We start from the raw sequence: 22685 nt of genomic DNA, 5'->3' as shown, positions 1-22685 counted from the left end.
GGGCAGTAGCTGAGAACTCACATCTGACCCATAAATTGCTGTCATAGCAAGTCAGACTAGGCCTGGTGTGGGCTTTTTTAACCTCAAAGCCCACTTCTGGTGAAACATCTCCTACAAGGCCATACCATCTAATCCTTCCTAAATAGTCCACCAACTGGGAACTAAACATTCAAATATATGAGCCTATGGGGGCCATTCTTATTCAAACTGCCATACCTATATTAAATAGGTTCTGAGGATTTGAACTCAGGCCCTCAAAGTTGCACAGCAAGGTCATTTACTCACTAAGCTATCTCCCCAGTCTGAATGATGAACTTCTTAAATGCCCTGTCCATGGACAAACATGGACCAGTTGCACTTCGTATTACAAATGGGCCACACATGCCCGTGGTCTTTTCTGGCATGACCACTTTCTCTTTTTGTCACATTGGAAAAGAAGACCTAGAAAAGGATCATTATGTAGTTTTTCATATCACTGTCATCTTCATTTACTTCTCTGACTCTTCATTAACTGGTATCAGCTCCCAGAAGAAGAGTACAGAACTCATTTTGGTCGATGGTGAGTCATTGATGCAGAACTTGCCCAGTTTGCATGGCGGAAAGCACTCTCTATGACAGTGAATAGTTGTGAAAGGAGGTGCTGTGCTAGGCTGTACCAAGCCTCATCCTCCTCCCTGATGCAGTACAATACAGCCCAAGGAAGCAGACAGTGTTTCCTGGGTAACCCAGGTTAAAACAAGGATAGTCAACTTACAGTGGAGTCCAGTCATTTTCTTGGAAAGCTTCAAGAAGACATTGTATATGTTAGTGATTACCAGAGAGCTAGGAGTATAGACAGAATCTAGAGAAAGAAAGTAAAATTGCCCCAGAGGCCTATGCTGAGGTGGCTGTCAGCAAACAACGTGAGTTCAAATGCAGCATTTAGAATATCACGTCTGTGCTTATCTGGAGGGAGAACCACAGTTATAGCACCAGTGTTTCAGATCCTGACAACAAATAAAATCTCTCCTCTCCTGTGCTTACTTTGTCACGTACCCCTCTTTCCTTTTCTGTTAAGGTCACAATTTTCAGCACATGAACATCAGTAGAAGTACAAGTGTTTTCTAAAAACAAGAAAAATAAATAGGCTGGTTTTATTTCTTTATTTTTATTTTTATTTTTTGTGCTTCTAGGGGAAAATATCAAGACATTGAATTTTATTAAATTCCAGAATTATATTGGTGATCCTTGACAAAAACAAACAAGTTTTCTCTTTTTCCTGCAATGAGTCAATGGTTAAGAGGAAGATTATTTATTTGTGTAGACCCCGGCTTGTCACAAAAAAATAAAATAAAATAAAATGCTCTGATGTCCCCGTGCAATTATTGAGAAAGCTTTGAGCCTAACCCTGTTCAGAGACAAATTTAAATTCAGGGATGTCAGAGGTTGTTAGATACCAGTCCTGTCATTCATCATCCATCAAGTATGTCCAACTTTCTGACTTGTAATAAGAGGGTATCATCTACAAAGTTCTTGCTCAAGAACTGAATAATCAAGTTACAAGAGAAAATAATCCCACATTGTTTTAAGTAAGTTTATGACAGACGTTATCCATCATAGGAGGTCCATAAGTAGACATGCTGAGTAGAAGTTCTAAATCTTCTATCAGTTTCTAAAATGAAGGTTGAATGAAACTACGTTTGCTTGGAAGTTTTCATGAGACTTCCAGTGATGACCACACAGTCTATACAAGTGGTTCTCAACCTTCCTAATGCTGTGACCCTTTAATACAGTTCCTCCTGTTGTAGTAACCCCTCAACCATAAAATTATTTCATTGCTACTTCATAACTGTAATTTTGCTACTGTCATGAATCAAAACACTAATATATGATTATGTGCTCCCAAGGGGTTGTGACCACAGGTTGAGAACCACTGCTCTAGAAGGTAGAATTAACACTAAAGATGGGCTTTGCATCCCTCAAACAAAAGTGTGCCAGCCACCTATGGTGGTATACTCCTGTGATACTAGAACTTGGGAGGTAAAGACAGGAGGATCAAGAGTTCAAGTCCTATCTCATCTACAGAGCAAGTTAGAGACCAGCCTGGGTTACATGAGCCCCTGTCTCAGAAAACAAACAAATGTACACTAACAGTTGTTTACTTTTCCTTGTGAAGGAGGTACCATGCTAGGTACTTTACATGACCTTTTGACTTTAATCCTTGATATGACTCAATGAAACTCTACTTTCCAAATGAAGTGATCAAGGCCCCTAAAGAGCTAAAGCCTTACCCAGGGTCAGAGGTCATCACATGATACAATGGGTATACATCTTTACCTCTGCTCACTTCAAATCACATGTCCTTGCTTAACATTTCACCGTGCTCTCTCCTAGCTACCACATGCTTGAGAGAAACATGTCTAGCCACAGGAGATCTGTAGCCTCTACAGTCTATAGCCTTGGTATTCTAGAAGATTGGGAATCCATGAAGCAGTTGTTTTTAGGGTGTCTTTGACTTTTTCAATGTAGTTCTGACTGGATTTCCTGCTAATGCCCAAAGAGGGGAGTGTTCTACTGCTTTAATCACTACAGTGCTTAAAATAAATGCAACACAATTTCCACACATCCCCTATATATCTAAATAGTGAGACAGTGATGCATTCATTGAGTGTGTTACACTGGATGGGCATTTAGGTGTTTACCAAATCCATTGAATTATAAGTCAAACACCAAATGGAGGGATTTATTAGGTAAGTATAGCTAAAATGCATAGTTTTCCTGAAAGCCTGCTGGTGGTGAATCTCCATAAAGACATGTGCAGGTGTCACTAATTCTTAGTTTGCGGAATTTGTACCTCAAAACATTGTTTAGGGAGTCTATATTTGGGCAGTGTTCCAGGATGAGTATTGGGAGTGGGAAGGGTGTTCCAAACCCATACCTGTTCAGATAAATGGAGATATCATTAGCAACAAGAAGTAAGTGATCATGGCTTCTCCCGTTTTTCATAAATTACACTAAATAACCATAATGCTGCAATTTAGTGGTCCAAAGTTCATTCTATTCAGCAGGCCATCCATAGTCAACAGTTTAAAGAAAAGGGACCTGCTGAGAAAATAGTGGTCTAATCAGATGCCATAAAATCGAGCTGATGAGATGAGCCCCATTTCTTTTTTTTTGTAAGGGGATTCTAATGAAGCAATGTTCAGAGAGGATTCATAACTTTGGGCCCCCCCATTTCATTATTCAGGTCAGCTGCACCCAGTTCCAAATGAAGCTGGGGAGCCTAATCCCACAAGCCATTCATTTGTAGACATGTTGGATTGTGAAGGAAACTTATTAAATCCCAATTTCCTAGCTGCCAAATTGTATACCTTGTATATCTTGGTTCCTGTATGGATCAGGAAAAAGCTTTGGCAGGGAGGCAAATCAAAGGGAACATTCATCAGATGAGAAGTACTGAAGCATGGTGTCTCAAAAACGAAATCATCAGATGCTGTAAGTGGGAGACAAGAGGGCTCCATTTGTGTATCACACAACAGCTCTTGCAATACAGTAACGCCTCTGAAGCTCGGGTGGGCAAACACAGGCAGAATCAAGTGGGAAGTTTCTTCTCTGGAAAGAGCCTGAGGCAGGAGGGGAAGCCACCGTGACCATCTACCAGCACCTGCCCTTCAGGACCCTGGGTCTCAAGAAGTCATCCATTTTCCCAGGGAGGCAAAAGCAGCCTGACTGGTGGTTTCTGATTTTATTCCATTAATATTTTCCTATCAGAAAATAATTTCTCACAGGAATTATATTTCAAGCAACTTCACTGTGGTAAGTGGAAAATGGACATATTTGCTTTTGGCAGCGCTGAATAGATTGCAGATGTATTTTTAATATCCTACCTTCAGTGCTGGAAGCCAGACAAAGGAGTTAGTCAGCAGTTCCTGGGGTTCAGAGAGCCTTCCAGCTGCAGCTCCAGACTGCTGGCTCCTCAGCTCTCCGACCTTCTACTAGATCAGGTTCCATTTACTTGCAGGAGAAACTGAGGCCCTAGGGAGAAAGGGTATCATGCTGAGATTAAATAGGTTACTGCATGCACAGCTCTTTGGAGCAAGGTTCTTGGTATTTAAAAAGCACACTGTAAGTGACAGCTAATGTTAGTACTGTTGCCATCATTATCATAGGAGGAGCGGGGCCTCTTTTAGTAGGTTAATGTTCTCTGGAAGCTCTCTCTGTCTCTCTGTCTATCTGTCTGTCTGTTTGTCTGTCTGTCTCTGTCTGTTTCTCTCTCTCTCTCTCTCTCTCTCTCTCTCTCTCTCTCTCTCTCTCTCTCTCTCTCTCTCCCTCTCCCCCCTCTCTGTGTGTGTTAGGCTTAGGTGTTTGAGACAGGCTAGCTTTAAACTGATGACAGCCTCCTGCTTCAGTCTCCCAAGTGTTAGGATTACAAGTGTGGGCCATCATGGGAGGCTTGGACTTCTTGTTTTCTAAGATCCCAGTTAGATTGTGTGTGACCATTATGAATCACCAAAGTGAACCCAGCCTTTTTGGCTTGGTGAAATCCTCTCAGTGCAGATTGATCACAAGAATAATGAGGCTGGTGGCCAGCAACCTGTGTTCCAAGTAAAGAACATTTTTCTTCTGTGTTCTTATATATCCAGAAATTGTTAGAAACCAAAAATTAGACAAGGCCATCTCTGGACCCATTCTTTGTTTCAACAAGCATCCACTGAGCACCCATTGGTACTATGTCAGGCTCATTATTGGATGCTAGGAATAGAGTGGTAAATAAAATTAGACACAACTGGACTCAGGATGTAGCTTAGTGGTAGAGTGTTTGCCTATCATATATGAATCTCAGGGTTCCACGCCCAGATCTATGAGGAAAAATACACAAGCCTCGCTTTACATAATTTATAATCTGGTCAGTGGGGGAGGGGTGGTTAGAGGGAGGTGAAAGAAGAGGCAACAGTCCCTGAACTCAACCTACTGAAACTTTTTGTGCTTGGAGCTGTGTACATGACCTCCAGAATGATTATATCAATAGGAAATTTCATATAAGAAATAGTAGGAAAAGTTTTCAGTGTGTTACATGCCCCTACTGTATTCTAAGGAATACTCAATGATCATTGTTCTTATGGAACTTACATTCTGGCAATTGGCCCTGTGTTAAGAGCCAATAGTGGTGGGCTCCATTAGTGCTCATGTCAAGTGTTGATGGCAATAACATGTGATTACTTTGGGCCAATGGACCATGAGCAAAAGTGATATGAGAGAATTCTAGTCCAGAACATTTAATGACTAGCAGCTGGCCTCTTTGTACTTGGTAACCTATGTAAGGCATGCAGAATGAGCAAAACAGTAGCATGTGTTATACAAATTCATAAAAATTCTGGATAGTTACAAGGTAAGTGTATCCTGACTGAGAGGGTAGTTGTTTGTTATCGGGGCCTCTAAGTATATCAGATCCTCGCATGTACTGTGTCCCACTTGGAGAAGTTGTCAGATTGGCTATGAATAATGTACCTATTGCAGACATCTCACTAGCCTTTTCCTCCCACTCACTTTCTCAGCAGGCTAATATTTATTCTCATCTCACTGTGCTCCACTCCCTAACTGTTTGAGCCAGCTTTTGATAGCTGTTCCATATTTTCATCCCTCTTTGGTTTATTGGCTTTGGATTCTATTTGCTGCTACTCCCCCACTTCACCACTGTCCCCACTATGGAACAGTCATCAAGCCACATTTTTTACAAGGTGAAGAAATTTAGACAACAGTAAAAGGAGGGGGCAATGGTTTTTATCTGAGGAAGCAATACAGATACTAAGGTATGTGGACAAAGATGGAAGTGACAGTAAATGGGACCAAAATCCAAGAGGGCTACAAATGAGTACAGAGTATTAAGTGGCTCAAGACCAAAGATCTGAATGATGCTTGTTTGGCTGAGATGAAAGCCCTAGTTCACTTCCTTATGTGGCTCCAGCTGTAGGGTACAGAGGTAGGCCCAATGGCTTCAAACAACAAAATAGATAGGATCTACCATCTATATAAGTCAAGATTACAGATATTTTTTGAGGCAGGGTCTCATGTAGCCTAGAGTGGCCTCTAACTTTCTATATAGCAAAGGAGGACATTCAGCTTCTGATCCTCATAAGTCCATTTACTAAGCACAATGACTATAATTATATGCCACCACACCCAGTTTATGAGGCGCTGGGGGATGAACACAGGGTCTATGCATTCATGTACACTACAGAAGAACTCTATTGACTGAGATACATCTCCAGACCCCAGATAATGTTATTTCTAAAGAGAAAGTTCCTCCCTCAATTGTAGATTAGCCTGACAAGACTACAGCTCTGCCCTGCTATCCTAACAGATATGGTGAAACCACTGTAGCAAGCAGAAAAAGCATGGCTATTGGTGATAATATCTATGCCTAAAGACAAATTCTAGTGCTAGGATCTGGATTGGAATCTTGAGAGTCTTTTTCTTCATGAGTGTGATCTGTCTAAAGTTATATGCTGGCTATTCTAGTTGCATTTCTGTTGCTGTGATAAAATATCTGGACAAAAAAATGCAGGGGAGAAAGGAGTTTATTTCATTTTACAATTCTGGGTCAGAGTTTATCATTGTGGAAAAGTCAAGTTAAGAACTTCCAACAACTTGTCACATCAAATCAACAGTCAAGAAAGAGCACAGAGAAACAAATGCCTGTGTGCTTGCTTACTTGCTTGTTGCTTGTGCTTTGCCAGATTTTTACACTCTTAAATGCAGTTCAGAACTCTAGCTGGCCTAAGGAATTATGCCACCCACAGTGGGCTAGGTCTTCTCACATCAATTAAGGTAATCAAAACAACCTCCCACAGACATACCTACAGGCCAACTTGATATACACAATCCTTCATTGAGACCCCCAGGTGATTTTGGGCTGTCAAGTTGACAATTAAAGCTAACCACCACGTCTATGATCTGCTTTGTTTGTATCTAAGTCAATTTTAGGTCTGGCCACACATTCCAGTGATATGGGCAATGTGCAGTGTCTTGGTGACTTGGCACAAGAAGCAATTGTTTTTCCTTTGTCCAGCTGAAGGCAGGTATTAATCAAGACAGGAAAATAGAAACTGGGGGAAAGAACATTATTTCTAGATTCCTAGCTTCTCCAGCTGGTTAGAATGCTTAGCATTAGCTGGGCAGTAGTGGTGCACGCCTTAAATCCCAGCACTTGGTAGACAGAGACAGGTGGATCTCTGTGAGTGTGAGGCCAGCCTGGTCTACAGAGAGAGTTCCAGGACAGCCAGCGCTGTTACACAGAGAAACCCTATCCTGACCCTCACATACACAAAAAGAGTGCTTAACTTTATTGATTCTAAGCTGTCATCTCTCTTTCCATAATAGCCACTTTCTTTGCCACAGATGTGTAACCTCAACTTTTTTCAGGAGCAAAAAAGTCACTGGCTAACTTTTCTTCTACCCTAACTCAACATAGCTCCTTGTTCAGGAATTATTACTCTAAGGTGTTTGTATCTGGAGTGCAACCATCCCAATACCTTTCCATTTCCATCCTCATGAACCCCAAGCCATCTCAAAATTGTTTTCCTTTTTTCCACCACTTGTAGAAATGCCAGAAAATTATCTGTACTGTAGAAGTACTAAGATTTCCATATGAATACAGGCCTACTTCTCTTCTTCCTTGGAGACTCATCAGGACCTCAGTGAAGAGTCAATCAATGAACAGTAATCAAGTATATACTGAACACTTATGGCGTGTCGAGCAGGTAACTGCGAGAACACAGTTACGGCTCTTTGCAGACAACTTCCAATACAAAGTAATATTGTCACTAATGGTTTCTGTGTTATTTGCTCTTAGCACACGTTAAAGTACTGCTGGTTCTGATCACTCGGGGAATCATCATCATCAATGGATTTATATTTCTCTGTGTCTTTATACACAAGACAGTTAGAAACATCATATCAAGAATTTTTGGATAATCAATCTAATTTAATTTTCTGTCATTTGTGGAAGCGTGCCAAATACTTCTCAAGTTATGATAGGCTGAACTATTTAAGATGACCATGACAGTCCTCTGGCCAGGCATAGTGGTGGACACCTTTAATCCCAGGACTCGGGAGGCAGAGGCAGGTGGATCTCTGTGGGTTCAAGGCCAGCCTGGTCTATAGAGTGAATTCCAGGACAGCAAGGGCTAGATAGTGAGACCTTGTCTACAAACAAACAAACAAACAAAAAGATGAATATGATATTCCTCAAAAAGCCATGTTTTAATGCAGAGCTTGACAAACTATGGCCCATAGGCCAAGTCTGACCCAGAGTTGCTTACTTTGGTGAAGTTTTATTAAAGCTAAACCATGCCCTGCCTCCTTTAGCATATAGTCTATGAGTATTTTCCTGCATGAATAGTTGTGCATGAGTACAAACAACTGAAACGCTTCTGTGTGTCAAGTGCCTGATGTGTGCCATGCCTGTCACATTTATTACTTCACAGAATCTATATGACCACTCTGATGGAACAGTTACTGGGATTTATTGTGACAGTCAGGGTTTGTTTGTTTGTTTGGCTTTTCAAGACAGGGTTTCTCTGTGTAACAACCCCGGCTGTCCTGGATTGTTACACAGAGAAACATGTACCACCACTCACTGCCCAGTTATGGTCAGGGTTTAAATTCTTATGTGGTATTCACAAATTTGGGTGGGAAAATTACAACTTAATTTCCAGGACCCTCTAAGAGAAAATAAGCCTTTTCTCCCATTATGAGCATAAGTAACAAGCCAAAGACATATTTGCAATATCAGGGACTTTATCATCATTAGGTATAGGACAGATAGTTATACTGACATTACCTTTGGTGTAGTTATCTAACGAAACCATTTATGTTCATTATTACTTTGAAATATCAGCAGAGAGAAAACAGCCTACTAAATCTTATTTATTTACTACACTACTAACGAAGCACATATAGCACAAACTCATTTTAAAAGGTATCAACAGACTAGTTTCACCTTTGGAACTCAAAGTATTATAATTTTGCTTTTAAAACTATGATTCTGAGCAGGTACTGGGAGTTTCAAGAGCCTTGTACAGAAAGGTTAGAAAGCTCTGCTGAGCACATTAATTCACTGACTATTCCCAACTACCTTAGGCAATTGATACTATAACCAGCCCTGTCCATGGCCCTCTTTATGTAGGAGGGCAATGAGGAGTTAGTGGTGTGGTTGAGATTTGAACCCAGGCAGTCTTTATCCAAAAATCATGGTCCTTGCCAACATTCTACACTTTACTACTACGATTGTGCATATCATATCCCCATTCTACAGGCAAGAAAACTGACCTTTATATAAATGATGAAGTTGAAGGTCATTGTGAGTAGAAAAAGGAATGAACTTTTTTTTTTTTTTGAGTATTTACTGTGGCAAACTCTTTGTAGACATATCTCATTTTATCCCCATAATAGCCCTCAGGGTTTGACTGACGAGTGACTGGAGGCCAAGGGAAGACAATAGCAAACTCTGGGTCACACTGTTGGGAAGCCTCTCTTTCTCTCAAGTCCACTCTGCCACCTAATTAGTATGTAAATTATCCCACACAGTTCTGAGGTCTTATTTCATTCATGGGTTTTTAAGTGAAGGAAAATATTGCAAGGAAATATTCACGTCCTCTTTCCTACCAAGCCAAGACATTTTCCATCAAAACAGATGCGCCAAATCAGAATGGATTTGAACAGTGCCTTTTTGGGGAAAAAACATCGCATGTGAGGTTTAAGTATTTCATAAACCCACATGTAAGAACCAAATTTATAAATAAAATGGTAGGTTGATATTCATTACTATGATGACTGTTTCAACTGAAAACATAATACTGGCAAAGAGTACTTTCAAGCAAGAAAACTGACATCAATATAAAGAATTTTTCTTGAAAGAATTGCAATAAATTATGGTGCAAAACTGTTTCAAGGGTTTCATATAAATTGTTTAAACAATACTAACTTAACATGAAAAAGTATACCCTTGCTGAGTTACTTGGCCAGATTCCCTCAGTCAAATGTAAAATCAAGGCAGAGTTTAAATTGCTTTGTATCAGTTCCGACTTACAAGTCAAGGATAACAGTCCATTGTAGATGGGAAGTCTTTTCGGGGAATAACAGCTTTGTTGCCATCTGAACAGTTTATACACACAAATCCCAGTGTCCTTCAGACATGGCCTAGGCTTCTCCTCGCAACAATGCTAAAGTCTGCTCCATGAGAATGCAGAAACTTACTCCTCAGCAAGCTGTTTCATTAGCAGCTTGCCTCCTCCTGCTAGGAGAGCTTCATTTCCCAAGGCCTCTCAGTGGTCACAAACCACGTTCCTAATGCAACTAAAAGATTCCTTTTCAATGACACTTAATGATGCCAAGTGTGTCATTATGACAAAAACAAACAAAGCCTTGTCTTCAGAAAGGAAATCTAAGGCCTCATCATCCAGAAATGAACAAATGAAATAGGATGCATTTGAAGGAGCCCTTTAGGATTCTTTGGGGGTGTTGGGGGAAGGAGTGGGTTTGCATTTGGCCGACTCCACAACACAGCTAGCTTCTCTGAACACAGCTACTTCGTTTGCTCAGTGGTGCTAGCTAGATTTCACCAGCCTACCACCATACCAAAGCAAATCCAGCCATTTATTGATTCAGTACCCTGTGCCAGGTCCTGTGGCAAATATGGGTGACTGTAATAAGCAATGGCTGTGACTGGGACAAAAGAAAATAGTTGGCTCCTGGTAATGTGTGAAATGCTGTTTATTACACTGTCATGCTCTCTGATGCTCTTTTCCATCTGTTTTATTTCTATTTTGAACAATGTCAACGTTTTTTTCAGATTACATAAGTAATCTGTGACTATGTTCAATGAACTAGGAAACATATGAATAGCCAAAAAGAAAAATAAAGATCCATAGTCAAGCTCAAATGAGGTGATGTCACTTCAGCAAGAATATTTGTTAGATGAGAACTAAGGGGACAAAAACCTATCTGGTTGAAGCACACATGGTTTGGTTCTTCACAGCATCCATTTGTGCCTACATTCAACTACTAAATACCAATAGATACTGCAGAAATGCTGGGTATATGAGAAGCAAGGCAATCAGTCATCTTTGCATTCCCAGGCCCAGTGAATGTAAGGATGGGGATAGCGACAGAGGGCACGACCAGCCTTGCAGGAGAGCCCTTAGCATCTTTTCCACTAGCTCTAGTGACTAGATGAAGAGAGAACATCTTTGTTGCTGGTTGATCCCTGCAGCGGGCTCACTCCCCACAGAAACCAGGGACAAATTCCTTCCCTGGCCCTTTGAGTTCGAGGGCACGCTCCATCTGGAGGGCCCTTGCTCAGGCTGGAGATTCCTTCATTTCTAAGAAAAGTGCCTAATCTAGGGCGGGCGGTCCAGGCAGACCCCAAGTGGCCCCCTCAGGTCCTTGCCCCCTCCCTTCACTCTCTTGCATGCTCACTCGGGATTGGATCAATGCAGCCGAATGCTCTTTGCTGGGCCTTCATGCCCTGTGATCGCCCAGCCTGGGGCTTTAGGGGCTGAGCGTATCAATTCAGGCCCACTGAACTGTATTTCCCCAGCCCGAGCCCGCCCCCGCCTTTGTGCAGCGCCAGCCCGCCCCCTTTGCTCACTCTCCCTTCATGCTTTGTTTGGCAAACACAAAACGCCCGGCCCAGCGGCGGGCCCTTTTCAAGCTTCACAGCCAGCACTTGAAAACGCCGTGAGGCTCAGATACCTGGGAACACCTCCAGGGCCAGGCCGAGTGGACTTCATGCTGCCCGTGCCCTGCAGGGCGCACCGGTGGGCCGGGCGATGTCTTGGTGACCTGCTGGCCAGAGCTGGGGTAGGGTGGTGCAAGCTTCCCCACGGAGTCACTTCAGATGCTCTGGGCATCAGGACTTCTTGCAGGCATTGGCGTTCCCTTTGAAAATCCGGGGCACTTCAGGGGCCCCCTTGCTTCGCCTTTGTGTTTTAAATGGCCCAGAAGTTCACTTGACATCAAATTTAGAAGCCTAAGAACTGGTTTGGATGATGCGCCCAGGGGCTCTAACCACTGCAGCCCGCAGGGATCACTAAGGGTTGCAAAAGCTCTGGAATAATAATGATGGTGATAGTGATGACGGTGATGATGATAATAATAATAGCAGCAAGATCAGTGGTAACAACACCGAGTTCCAGAGGCTGTACCAAGTGCTTTAGGAGCAGGATGCCATTTCAACTGTTTACTACAACTTTTTTTGATTTGGGGATGGGGACTTCTTCTATTGAAGAGAAAGTTAAGGAGCCAAGGGACTAAGAAGCTTGCTTGTATCCACTACTGTGTATTCCTCAGTTTTGTGGACTAAACTCAAACCCCTCGATGTCTTTTGTCACCTAGAAGTGGTGGGGAGGAGTGGTTCCTAATATGTCATTCTCTATCATGCTTTGGCCAGTTACCATATTGAGAAAACTTTTAAAATTATGATTAGAGTAGGCACACTTCCTTTAAAAGACTAAGCAGCTTTGAACTAACACTGAAGGGAAAAGGAAACAAGGGGTATAGGTTTTTCTTGGGGTAGGTTATGAAATCAAGGGGTGTGTCTTAGTTAGAATTTGCTATTGCTGTGAAGAGACACCATGACCACAGCAACTCTTATAAAGGAAACATTTAATTGTGGTGGCTTGATTATGTTTCAGAGGTTCAGTCCATCGTGGTGCGGAGCATGGTGGCATGCAGGCAGACATGGTGCAGGAGAAATAACCGAGAGTCCTATGTCTTGCAGGCAACAGGAAGCTGACTGACACACTGGGCTGTATCCTGAGTATATGAAACCTCAAAGCCTGTCCCCACAGTGACGCACTTCCTCCAATAAGGCCATACCCATTCCAACAAAGCCACACCTCCTAATAGTGCCACCCCCTATGAGATTATGGGAATATAGGATTATGGGGGCCAATACATTCAAACTACCACAGGATGACACGGAACTCTTAAAAAAAATCACTCTAGTTGCAATGTGGAAAATACACTAGAGAGCAGAGTGAACTCAGGGAAACAACCAATAAGCTACTGTAGTTGTCCAAGCCATCGGTGATGGTGTTGTCCACTGGTGTCTTGGACTCAGGTGATTGGCTGATGCTAACATTTTTCTTCAGGATGTCTAGCCCAAGGCTAACCATATAATTTCTCAGACGTTCAACTTTCTCATCTGAAAATTATCCCCACCACCATCAGTTTACCTTACATGAGAATTAATCAAATAACAGTCAAACAAACTCAAGCCATTGATTTTGAAATTAACAATAATTCAGGTCTACTGATTTTCAGTCCTAATTAAATGGTATCTACTGCTTTCTATTATCATGTAATGGATAGGTAGAACTGTGCTATTTTTTCTGATTAAGTAATTAAATATATAATAAATACCTAGTATTATCATGCAATAGATAGGAAGAATTGTGTTGTTTTTCTGATTAAGTAATTAAACATATAATAAATACCTAGATGTGTTCTCTTTGTAAAAACTTAGACCATTATAAATAAGGCTAAACTGTCACTTAATTGCTACCCCCCCATCTTAGTCCTTTCTGTCTCTTTTTGGAAACATTGTTTAAAGTGTTTAAAATTTGGACTTCAGAAATAGAGGGATAATTTTGACCACCCATTTTCACCTGAATATATGTAGAAACCCAATATTTGGACCACATGGAAATACTCACAAGACCAATTGATTGTCTCTATTGGGTCACTCACTTTGTACTGGATACTTGTGCTCATGGCTCATGGTATCTCATTGTAGCAAAGGTCAGTTGGATGCCTGAAGCACCAAATGTGCCCATATTGATTCTTTCAATAAGAGATTCTTTTCTACATGTATGTTACACATATATATCTCTTTTTTTTCCAGAATGAAATGTAAATGCTGTAGAATAAGATACAAGTCACTGTCCAACATATGCAAGGTTGAAAAGCCCTGTATCTGGATCATTGCTAATACCAGATTATTGGCTTGCATTTATACAGGTCTTTCTTGAATCTTTGATCCTCATTACTTTCTGTGTAAGCTAAAGCTGCTCCCTTGGCACTATTCTCTAGACACCCCAAGAAGTTTCATGACTTTGTGACTTTGTAAGTGCCTTTTCTATGATTTAGGATACTTCCTTTCAATGAAAAAAAAAAAAAAAGCCTGCTGTTCTTGAGGATCTTGCATTTCTGCATTAGACTTTTCCTGGCTGTGACAAAACGCCTGGCATATGTAACTTAAGAGAGGAAGGATTTATTTGGTTTACAGTTCAGAAGTTCAAGTCAATATGTTTTAGCTCCATTGATTCTGGGTTATGGTAAGGCAGAACATCATGGTAGAGGGAACATGTGGCAATGGCTACTCTTCCTTATGAAGCAGTCAGGGGAAGGGATGAGGGGCTATAACCTTCAAATATCCTATTTCCTCCAGCTGTCTTTTACCTCCTAAAGCTTCTACTGCCTCCCAAACCAGCACCATCAACTGGGGAACAAACATTCAACACACAAGCCTGCGGGGGCCATTTCACATTCAAACCATAGCACGCTCCAATGTCCTCGTGAAGCCTTTCCTAACATTTGTAGGCAGAAGCAAGTGACATTTGATTCCTCCTATAGCTAAATGCATTTTTACTTTGTTCTAATTTAACAAAAATACATTTAATATCTGCTAGTCATTGTTCTAAGCACTTTACAGATATTGTCATTTATCCTTAAAACGATCCCCAGGAGATTGGTACGCATTCTCAAAATGCCCCGTTACCATGTGAGAAAACTGAGGTAGAGAAAGGTTAAAAAGGTTAAAGAGGTAGAAAGGTTAAAATGTCTTCTCTACCTCTTGATAGGAGGCAATAGATACAGAATACAGATTGATGAAGAGCTTAGATCTAAATCCAATGTTGTGTGATGTTTTCTAGAGAGCCATGAATGAAGATAGGGCACTGACCATAGACCAAATAAACTATTTGACTCAAATCTAGCTTAGTGAGTTTTGAGCTTATTTTTATTTATTTATTTATTTTTTATTTTTTTGGTTTTTCAAGACAGAGTTTCTCTGTGTAGCTTTGTGCCTTCCTGGATCTCACTGTAGCCCAGGCTGGCCTTGAACTCACAGAGATCCACCTGCCTCTGCCTTTCAAGTGCTGGGATTAAAGGTGTGCGCCGCCGCCGCCAGCACCACCACCACCACCCAACTAATTTAAAGGTGATGACTCATAAAAACTGCATCCTTAGGGGCATCTCAGTAGGCTAGAAAACCTACTCACCTCAGCAGTCCTTACCACCTACATTACACAAATTTCCTGAGACTTGTAATTTTGCTTACTTCCTGAGCCCTGTAGGTTTTATTTACTTCCTGAGTAGTAATAAGTCACATTTTAGGATGGAATGTTTCAATTCCAAAGAAATAGCTGCACAATATTTAGGCACCCCTCATCTGTTACCTCCCCTGTTTCTTCCCAGCAGCCAAGTACTCTTCTCTTCTGCACCTCTGCTGGACTCTGTAGGTGGCACTGCCCACTGCTGGGATGGATCAGCTGACTGATATGCCAATCTTCCCCACTACACTCTTTCCTCCATCATATGAAAATTACTGTCTCTGTTTACCTTAAGTCCTGAGACCCAGGAAGCTCAATAAATAAATTTAGGATATGAGGGAAGTGGTTCGGAAGATTCTGAGAACTTCTAGGTGTGAGAGGCAAACAGGTTTCCAAGGCAATTAGCTCAAGAACATGTTCATCCAGGTAAAAGGGTAATAAAATAATGAAAGCTTAACTACAGCTGTGGGTGTAAAAGTGATTTGCCTGGCACATGGCAAGTGTGCAGTAAATACTAATAATAACAACTCACTTTTAACAAGCAATTACCACATGCCCAGCATTGACTATGAGTGGTTTCTTTAACTAATTTAATCCTCATGGTAACACTCTAAAGTAAGTACTATTGTCCTTACTGCAATGGTGAGAGTATAAGTAGTAAAAGAGAAGCTACTTTCGAGAGTAAACAGCTCTGAGGATTCAATACCTTGAAGTAGTGACTTAGGTGAGGAAAGACCCAAGAAAGCACAGAGGATAAGGAGGCAACCTAGACATGAGGCAGGAGGAAGCTGCTTCCACCAGCAGGCTTGAGGAAGAAAGAAAAGGGACAGAATTACAAAGCCCGGAGGCTGGGATTACCCAGTAGAAGTTTGTACCAAAGCAGTAATCTCTGGGACAGTGGCATGAGCTGAAGCCACAGCAGAGAGCCTGCGCAAGAGGAGATAACTGAGGAGGAGACAGATTCCCTGAGCCATGGGCCAGAAAAGTACTAGACAAAATGAGACGTGTTGGTCCCCTAGGTGACAGAGAGACATAAGGAAGAAATTCCCTGATTTCTCTTCTCTTTTTTTCTCTCCTATCTGTAGCGAGTGCCTCCCAATGGCAAAATTTCATAGGAACTCACCTTGAGAAATAGCCTTCAGGGTTCAGACTCCTACCCTATAGATCAGCAGTTCTCAACCTGTAGTTACAACCCCTTTGTGGGTCCTGCTTCATATATCCTGCACATCGGATATTTATATGATGATTCATAACAGTAGCAAAATTACAGTGATGAAGTAGCAATGCTATAATTTTATGTTGGGGCCACCACAGCATGAGGAACTGTATTAAAGCATCACAGCATTAGGAAGGTTGAGAACCACTGCTCTAGAACAAAGCAGATATAGTGCTAGGAATGAATGTGGATACCCACAGGCCTTTGCTGGCTGGACACCACCTTTCAGGCAAAGAAATGTAGATGTACACAAAAAGCAACATACGATTTGCAGCTTGGTTCTTTGAATAGCCCATATCTGTATGGTTGAATGGAGGCAACCAGGGTCTAGTTTTGGCTTCTAGGGCCATTTCTCCCCAGGGGGCTGTGGTCCCTCCATAACTATGGGACATAAGACTGCAGCTTCTCTCATAACTTAGCGTTCTTTCATAGTTTGGAGATGGGTCCTGCTTCGCTTTCTTAGACAGTGATCTGTACTTGGGGTTGCTGGGCCTGAGGATGGCATTGTGTTTGAGTCTGTGTTAAGGTGAATCAGCCAGTGGCTTGCTGGTAAGTGTTAGATTGTCCCAGGATTGTTTGGATGAAGCTAACAGTGCAACCATTTGCATGCAGGAGGGAGCTCTTATCACATACCAACAACAAATAGCTGTGGGGCCCAGCACCAAACTTTAGGCCACAGTTCTATTGGCTTCACTTTGGAGAAATGGTGTCATTGAAAGCAGAGATGGCAAAGCCCTGGATCACAGCCTGACCAACCGTTTCTGTCACTAGCTGTGTGAGCAAGTTATTTAACCCCTTTCTCCAGTCAGCCTACGGCTCAGTCAACATTAACCCAAGCTGTCCTGCCAACTACACTGAGTCAGGCACTGGCTCCTATACTCCTGAAGGCTGTTTCTATCACTGTAGGACACTGAGAGCAGAAACTATTCCCAGAATGGTTGGCACAGACCCACAGGCACTGGTCTTATAACAGAATGTGCATGTGTACTGAGGAACAGGTGGTAGGTAGAGTGCAGAAAATGGAGATGAGATGAGTAGAGGGGAGTAGATGTGATGTGACTAGGAAGAGCTGCTTCTGGGAAAGGTCAAGCAGATAGCAAATGAAATGAACGGGGAAAAGTCTGGAGATACTTTAGATCAGTCCACATGCGTGAGCATGTTAAAGTATGATGCCGAGCGCGGATGTCCCTGTTAGCTGCACTGCGTCATGCTGAAGATTCCTTGTAAGTGGTCGAAGGCTGTGCCTGCTAGATCCTAGACATGACACAGGATCAGAAGACAAACGACACACCCTCTGAAAAAGTGGGCAGCGCTACCTTGGTCTGGCCCATAGCCCTCACCTCCATCAGAGGAGGAGGAGTATGGGTGAGGGCTGGTGCCACTCATGTGCACCTGTGTGTTCATTCACAACAGCTGGGCCACCTCTTTAAGAGCAGCCTTGTGTTCTTCTGGTCAGAGGCCAATTCTTGCCCCCACTCCCTCCCAAACACCCAGCTGCTGCCCTGGGAAGGGACTCAGGCCATTAGTGAGGACAGAGGGAGACAAAGGGGACCCTTTTGTGTCTCTAGATCCTGCAGCCCCCTAGCCGTTCCTATGGGCACACAGATGTCTGCAGGCTCTGCGAATGTTGTCTGATAGCCAAGGAGGGCAGTGGGCCAGGTCAGGGAACTGGGACTCCAGCCAGCACTGTCTACCCTGGATTATTGCCCAGTCTGGGTCTTTCCTGCCAAAATCCATGCCAAGGGAATGTCCAGTGGCAAATCCCAGCATCCCAAGCTCTTTGGGGCACGATGTCTTCATGAGAAATTAAAAAAAAAAAAAACAACTTTCTGTGCTTGTTGTGAAAGGGCCCTCATCTCTCACACTAAGGCCAGGTGTTAGAAGCTGGCACCTGGAAGCCACAGCTTGAGAGGTGTGTGCTTGGGGAACCCACAGACCATCTGGGGGTGAGGAAAACACTTGGAGCATTGAGGAGTTCTTGTGACCCTGGTGGTCCTGCTGCTCTGATAGATTTTCCCCATTTGGTGGGATTGAATGAGAGTTAAACTTTAAGCAGAACTTACAAGCCTTTTCTCCATTTCTCTTTAGTCTTTCTGGTCTTATGTTGGTCCCATCATCTCATCTTTCCTCTTTTCCATCTTCTCCTAACTGATGACTAGTGTTCCGCAACTCTGTATATTCTCCTTTCTTTCCTCACACCTACACTAGTCCCTTACGCTTGCGTCTTTCCTGCTGGCATTTTTCTTGTTTCAGAATGCTGTCCCACAAACAAACAAACAAACAAACAAACAAACAAACAAACATCTTACTGGGTAGGATCTGATATTAGGTACTTCTCTGGTATAGCAGAAGTGATCTTTGGAGGAGCATGTGATAGTTACAAAGCTCCAGGTTCCCAGGCTTCCTCCTACCTGGCAGAGGTACCCAGAGAAAACAGCAAGGTCAGCAGCTACAGCTCTATCCAATTGACTGGATCATGTTGAAGACACTGGGTCGGCTATGTCATATGCTGGGATATGGCTAACAGAGACTGGTTCATGGCAATGGAATGAGACTGGAACATGGAACTACTCCTGTTCTAGAGATGAGGGGAAATGCTAAGAGCATAGGTCCAGTGTTAGGCAGTGGGTAGAGCATGGGCATCAAAATGGGCCAATAGTGAGCAGCTGGGCCCCAGCTTCTGGAGCCCAGGAATCCAAGGGTAAGTTATGGGAAACACATAGCCAGTTGCAGTACCAGGAGTCCTAGGCCTCTTTTACAGCAACTTCAAGGCCCAAGGTTCTGTGGTGAAGGCAATATTGCTTTGTTTAGAGCATGGCCGGCTTAAGTTCAAATCACAGAAATGTGATTTTAGACCTGTGCAAAATTAGACAAATGATTTAACCACTTTGAGTCTCGATTTTCTCATCTGGCAAATGGAGAAATTTCTATATCATCTCAATGTATTGATTTATGGGAACTAAATGGGCAATATCTGTGAATGCACTTCAAACACTGATGGATAGTATTACTAAAAGTTGAGTATAATTGTGAAAAGCCAGAAGTGTGGCCATTAACTACACTGAGCATGAATGGATTTTCTACAAGGGAAAATTTGCAAGGCAATTCCAAAGCCTTTGCCTTGGTGTACAAACAGTGACTTTTAACAGAGATCAGACTTATGAAAGGATTTCTCAAAGGTTTTAGAGGAAGGTAACTTGACTGTAACACATAGTAACTGAATGACCTTGGACCTCTGGCAGCTGTAAAAAAAAAAGGGGGAATAATGATGCAATTATTATAGGCTGAATTATGTCACTCCCCCATTTATATGTTGGAACCTTAACCCTTATTACCTGTATATGTGACCTTATCTAGAATTAGGATCCCTGCTAGTTTAAAATGATGTTATTAGAATAGATCCTAATCTAATATGGCTGATGTAGTGGTTTAGGGGTTCACTTGCCTGGATTAAAGGAAATTAGATGTAAACAAATTCCTATGTACATGTGTGAGTATTCTCAGAAGAGATAAGTATTGAATCAGTGGAACAAATATGGATCTTCATCCGGTGTGACTGGGTACCATCTAACTTGCTAATCCCATATAAAGCAAAAACCAGAAGAAATGGAATTTGCACACTATCTTCTGCAGCTAAGATACACCTCTTATGCCTTTGGACAGCAGCATTCTGTGTTCTTTGGTCTTCTGTGCTTGAGGTTTGCATGAACAAACTCCCCAGTTCTCAAGCCTTAGACTAAGAACTGTTCCATTGTCTCCCCTGGTTCTCTTGTCTCTGGACTTGGACTGAGTCAGGCTATCAGCTTCTTGGGTCTCCAGTATGCAAATGGCATATCACGGCACTACTAGGCATCTGTAATCAAGAAAAGCCCTATCTCCTCATAAATCCTCTCTCATACATTTGTATCTCATATTAGTTCTGGTAGTTTATATCTGGATAATCTCAGCTAAAACAAATGGTATAATTTAAAAAAGAGAAAATTGTGAAACAGACACACACAGGAAGAATATCACATAAATTTGAAAACACTGTGATGTGTCTATAAGCTAAAGAATGGCAAAGATCATAGAAAACTGTGAGAAGCTGAGGAGAGATCTTTCCTATAGCCCTCAGAAGAAATTGATCCTATGGACACCTTAACCCTGGACCTCCAAAATCAGGAAGTACAATACAGTGCATTTCTATCGTTTAAGCTGCATAGTTTGTGGCACTTTGTTATAGTAGCCCTAGAAAACTAGAGATAATCTAAGTGGTCAATCAGTGATTTTTTTTCATTGTTGCTCTTTGTCACAGCTGCTTAGCCAGGTTCACAAGAAGTAGGAGAGTAGGGTGTGAGAAATACAGTCTCTAGCAGTCAACAAAAGCCTGGCCAGGCCTCCTACTATTTTTGTTGTCTTGAGAAGATCACTCAAACCAGTTGAACTTCAGGTCTTCAGCTGTGATATAGACATAAGAGTAGCTCCCACCTCAGAAAGTAAAGTGTGGTAAGAAGAGGTAAAAATGATTACCTATCATAGTGCCTGGCACAATAAAATCTTCGAACAAGTAAAAGGAAGAGGTGTAGAGAAGGGTAGCCATTGGGTAAAATGTTATAGCTAGATGAAAATAACAATTCCAGTGTTCTATGGCAGAATAGAGCATGTGGAGTTAATACATATATGTCACAAAATGTTTATGAGATTTTGACTGTATTCATCATAAAGAAATAATAGAAGTTAAGATGATAGATATACAAATTACCTCAAGTTGATCAATCAGTACATGAATCAAAACATCATAGTATACCTCACAAATACATATACTATGTGTGAGTCAAAAATAAGATTAATTGGGGGCTGAAGAGAAGGTTCAGTGGTTAGGAGCCCTTCCTTTTCATATGGAGGACTCAAGTTCAGTTCTGAACATCTATATCCTTTGCCTCATAACTACCTGTAACTCCTACTCTAAGGGATACAGTGATCTTTTCTGGACTCTGCAGGTACTTGAACACATGTAGTATACATTCACATAAACATACACACATACATACAAGTAAGTTTTAAAAATAAAATTATTTCATAAAAAGCATTGTATGAGTGTTATAGTAACAGTATTAATTGTTCTGTGTACTACAGCTCTATAGCTGTAGGTAAATGTCTGCCTTCCTGAAGCTTCTTTTCCTGCCTACCTTAATCTCCTCCTTCTCTTCCTCTTCCTTCTACTTTTCCTTTTGAGACAGTGTCTCTCTATGTAGTCCTGGCTGTCCTGGAACTCTATGTAGACCATGGTTAGTCTCTATCTAACTCACAGACATTTATCCACCTCTGCCTCTTAGTGTTGGGGTTAAAAGACATATGTAAAATTCCATCCAGCCAATTTAGTGATCATTCTTTTTTTTAAGCTAGCATTTTTTTTTTATTGCAAATAAATTTTTATTAAATAAATATTTAGTCTATGCTGCTTTTCATTCAGGTCACATGGGTTCAGGATTTCTTTCCTTTCCAAGGATGCTCAGTCCAGTGTTACTTATTATCAGCCCTTTATTTTTTTTTTCTTTTCATGAGAAATTCAAGGATTTCAGAAGTGACTTCTTCAAACGACTTACTTTAGAAACCTAAAGGATTGATGATCATAGAGTAAGTATTGTGAAATGAATCATTATCTTGTCTTCACATAAGAGGCAAAATGTTACAGGTCTCATTGTCACCACTGTAATAGATCTACTGTGATGGAAGCATGACCTGTGCCTCAATTTAGCCACATTAACCAGTTCTGGACACTGACTGCCAGTGCCCATTCTTATGTAGAATGAGGCTCTTAAGCTAGCATTTTTAATCAGACACATATGCATATTCTTTTTTTTTTTTTTTTTTTTTTTTTTGGTTTTTCGAGACAGGGTTTCTCTGTGTAGCTTTGCACCTTTCCTGGAACTCGCTTGGTAGCCCAGGCTAGCCTTGAACTCACAGAGATCCACCAGGCTCTGCCTCCCGAGTGCTGGGATTAAAGGCGTGCACCACCATTGCCCGGCGCATATTCTTATATATGACATACTTATGAAAAATGTTAACATGAAGAAATGCCAAAAATAGTGATCATTCATATTTGATAACACTTGCATCCTAAAGTTTGATGGGTCATTATGTATTGTCTTCTGGGTTGTTTCAGGTGTGAGTCT

At 41.7% G+C, this 22685-nt stretch overlaps 1 non-coding gene across 1 annotated transcript; it reads right to left on the bottom strand.

Annotated features, from left to right (window-relative positions):
- Positions 1-22193: 22193 nt before the first annotated feature.
- LOC114704031 lies at positions 22194-22326 on the bottom strand. The gene has a single exon (XR_003736220.1). It is a non-coding gene; the product is annotated as a small nucleolar RNA SNORA1 (small nucleolar RNA).
- Positions 22327-22685: the final 359 nt, after the last annotated feature.

The sequence above is a fragment of the Peromyscus leucopus genome, chromosome X (genome assembly GCF_004664715.2).
Source record: "Peromyscus leucopus breed LL Stock chromosome X, UCI_PerLeu_2.1, whole genome shotgun sequence".
Lineage (NCBI taxonomy): Eukaryota > Metazoa > Chordata > Mammalia > Rodentia > Cricetidae > Peromyscus > Peromyscus leucopus.
Note: the sequence above shows the minus strand (reverse complement) of the source record. Positions and strands in the feature narration are given on the sequence as shown.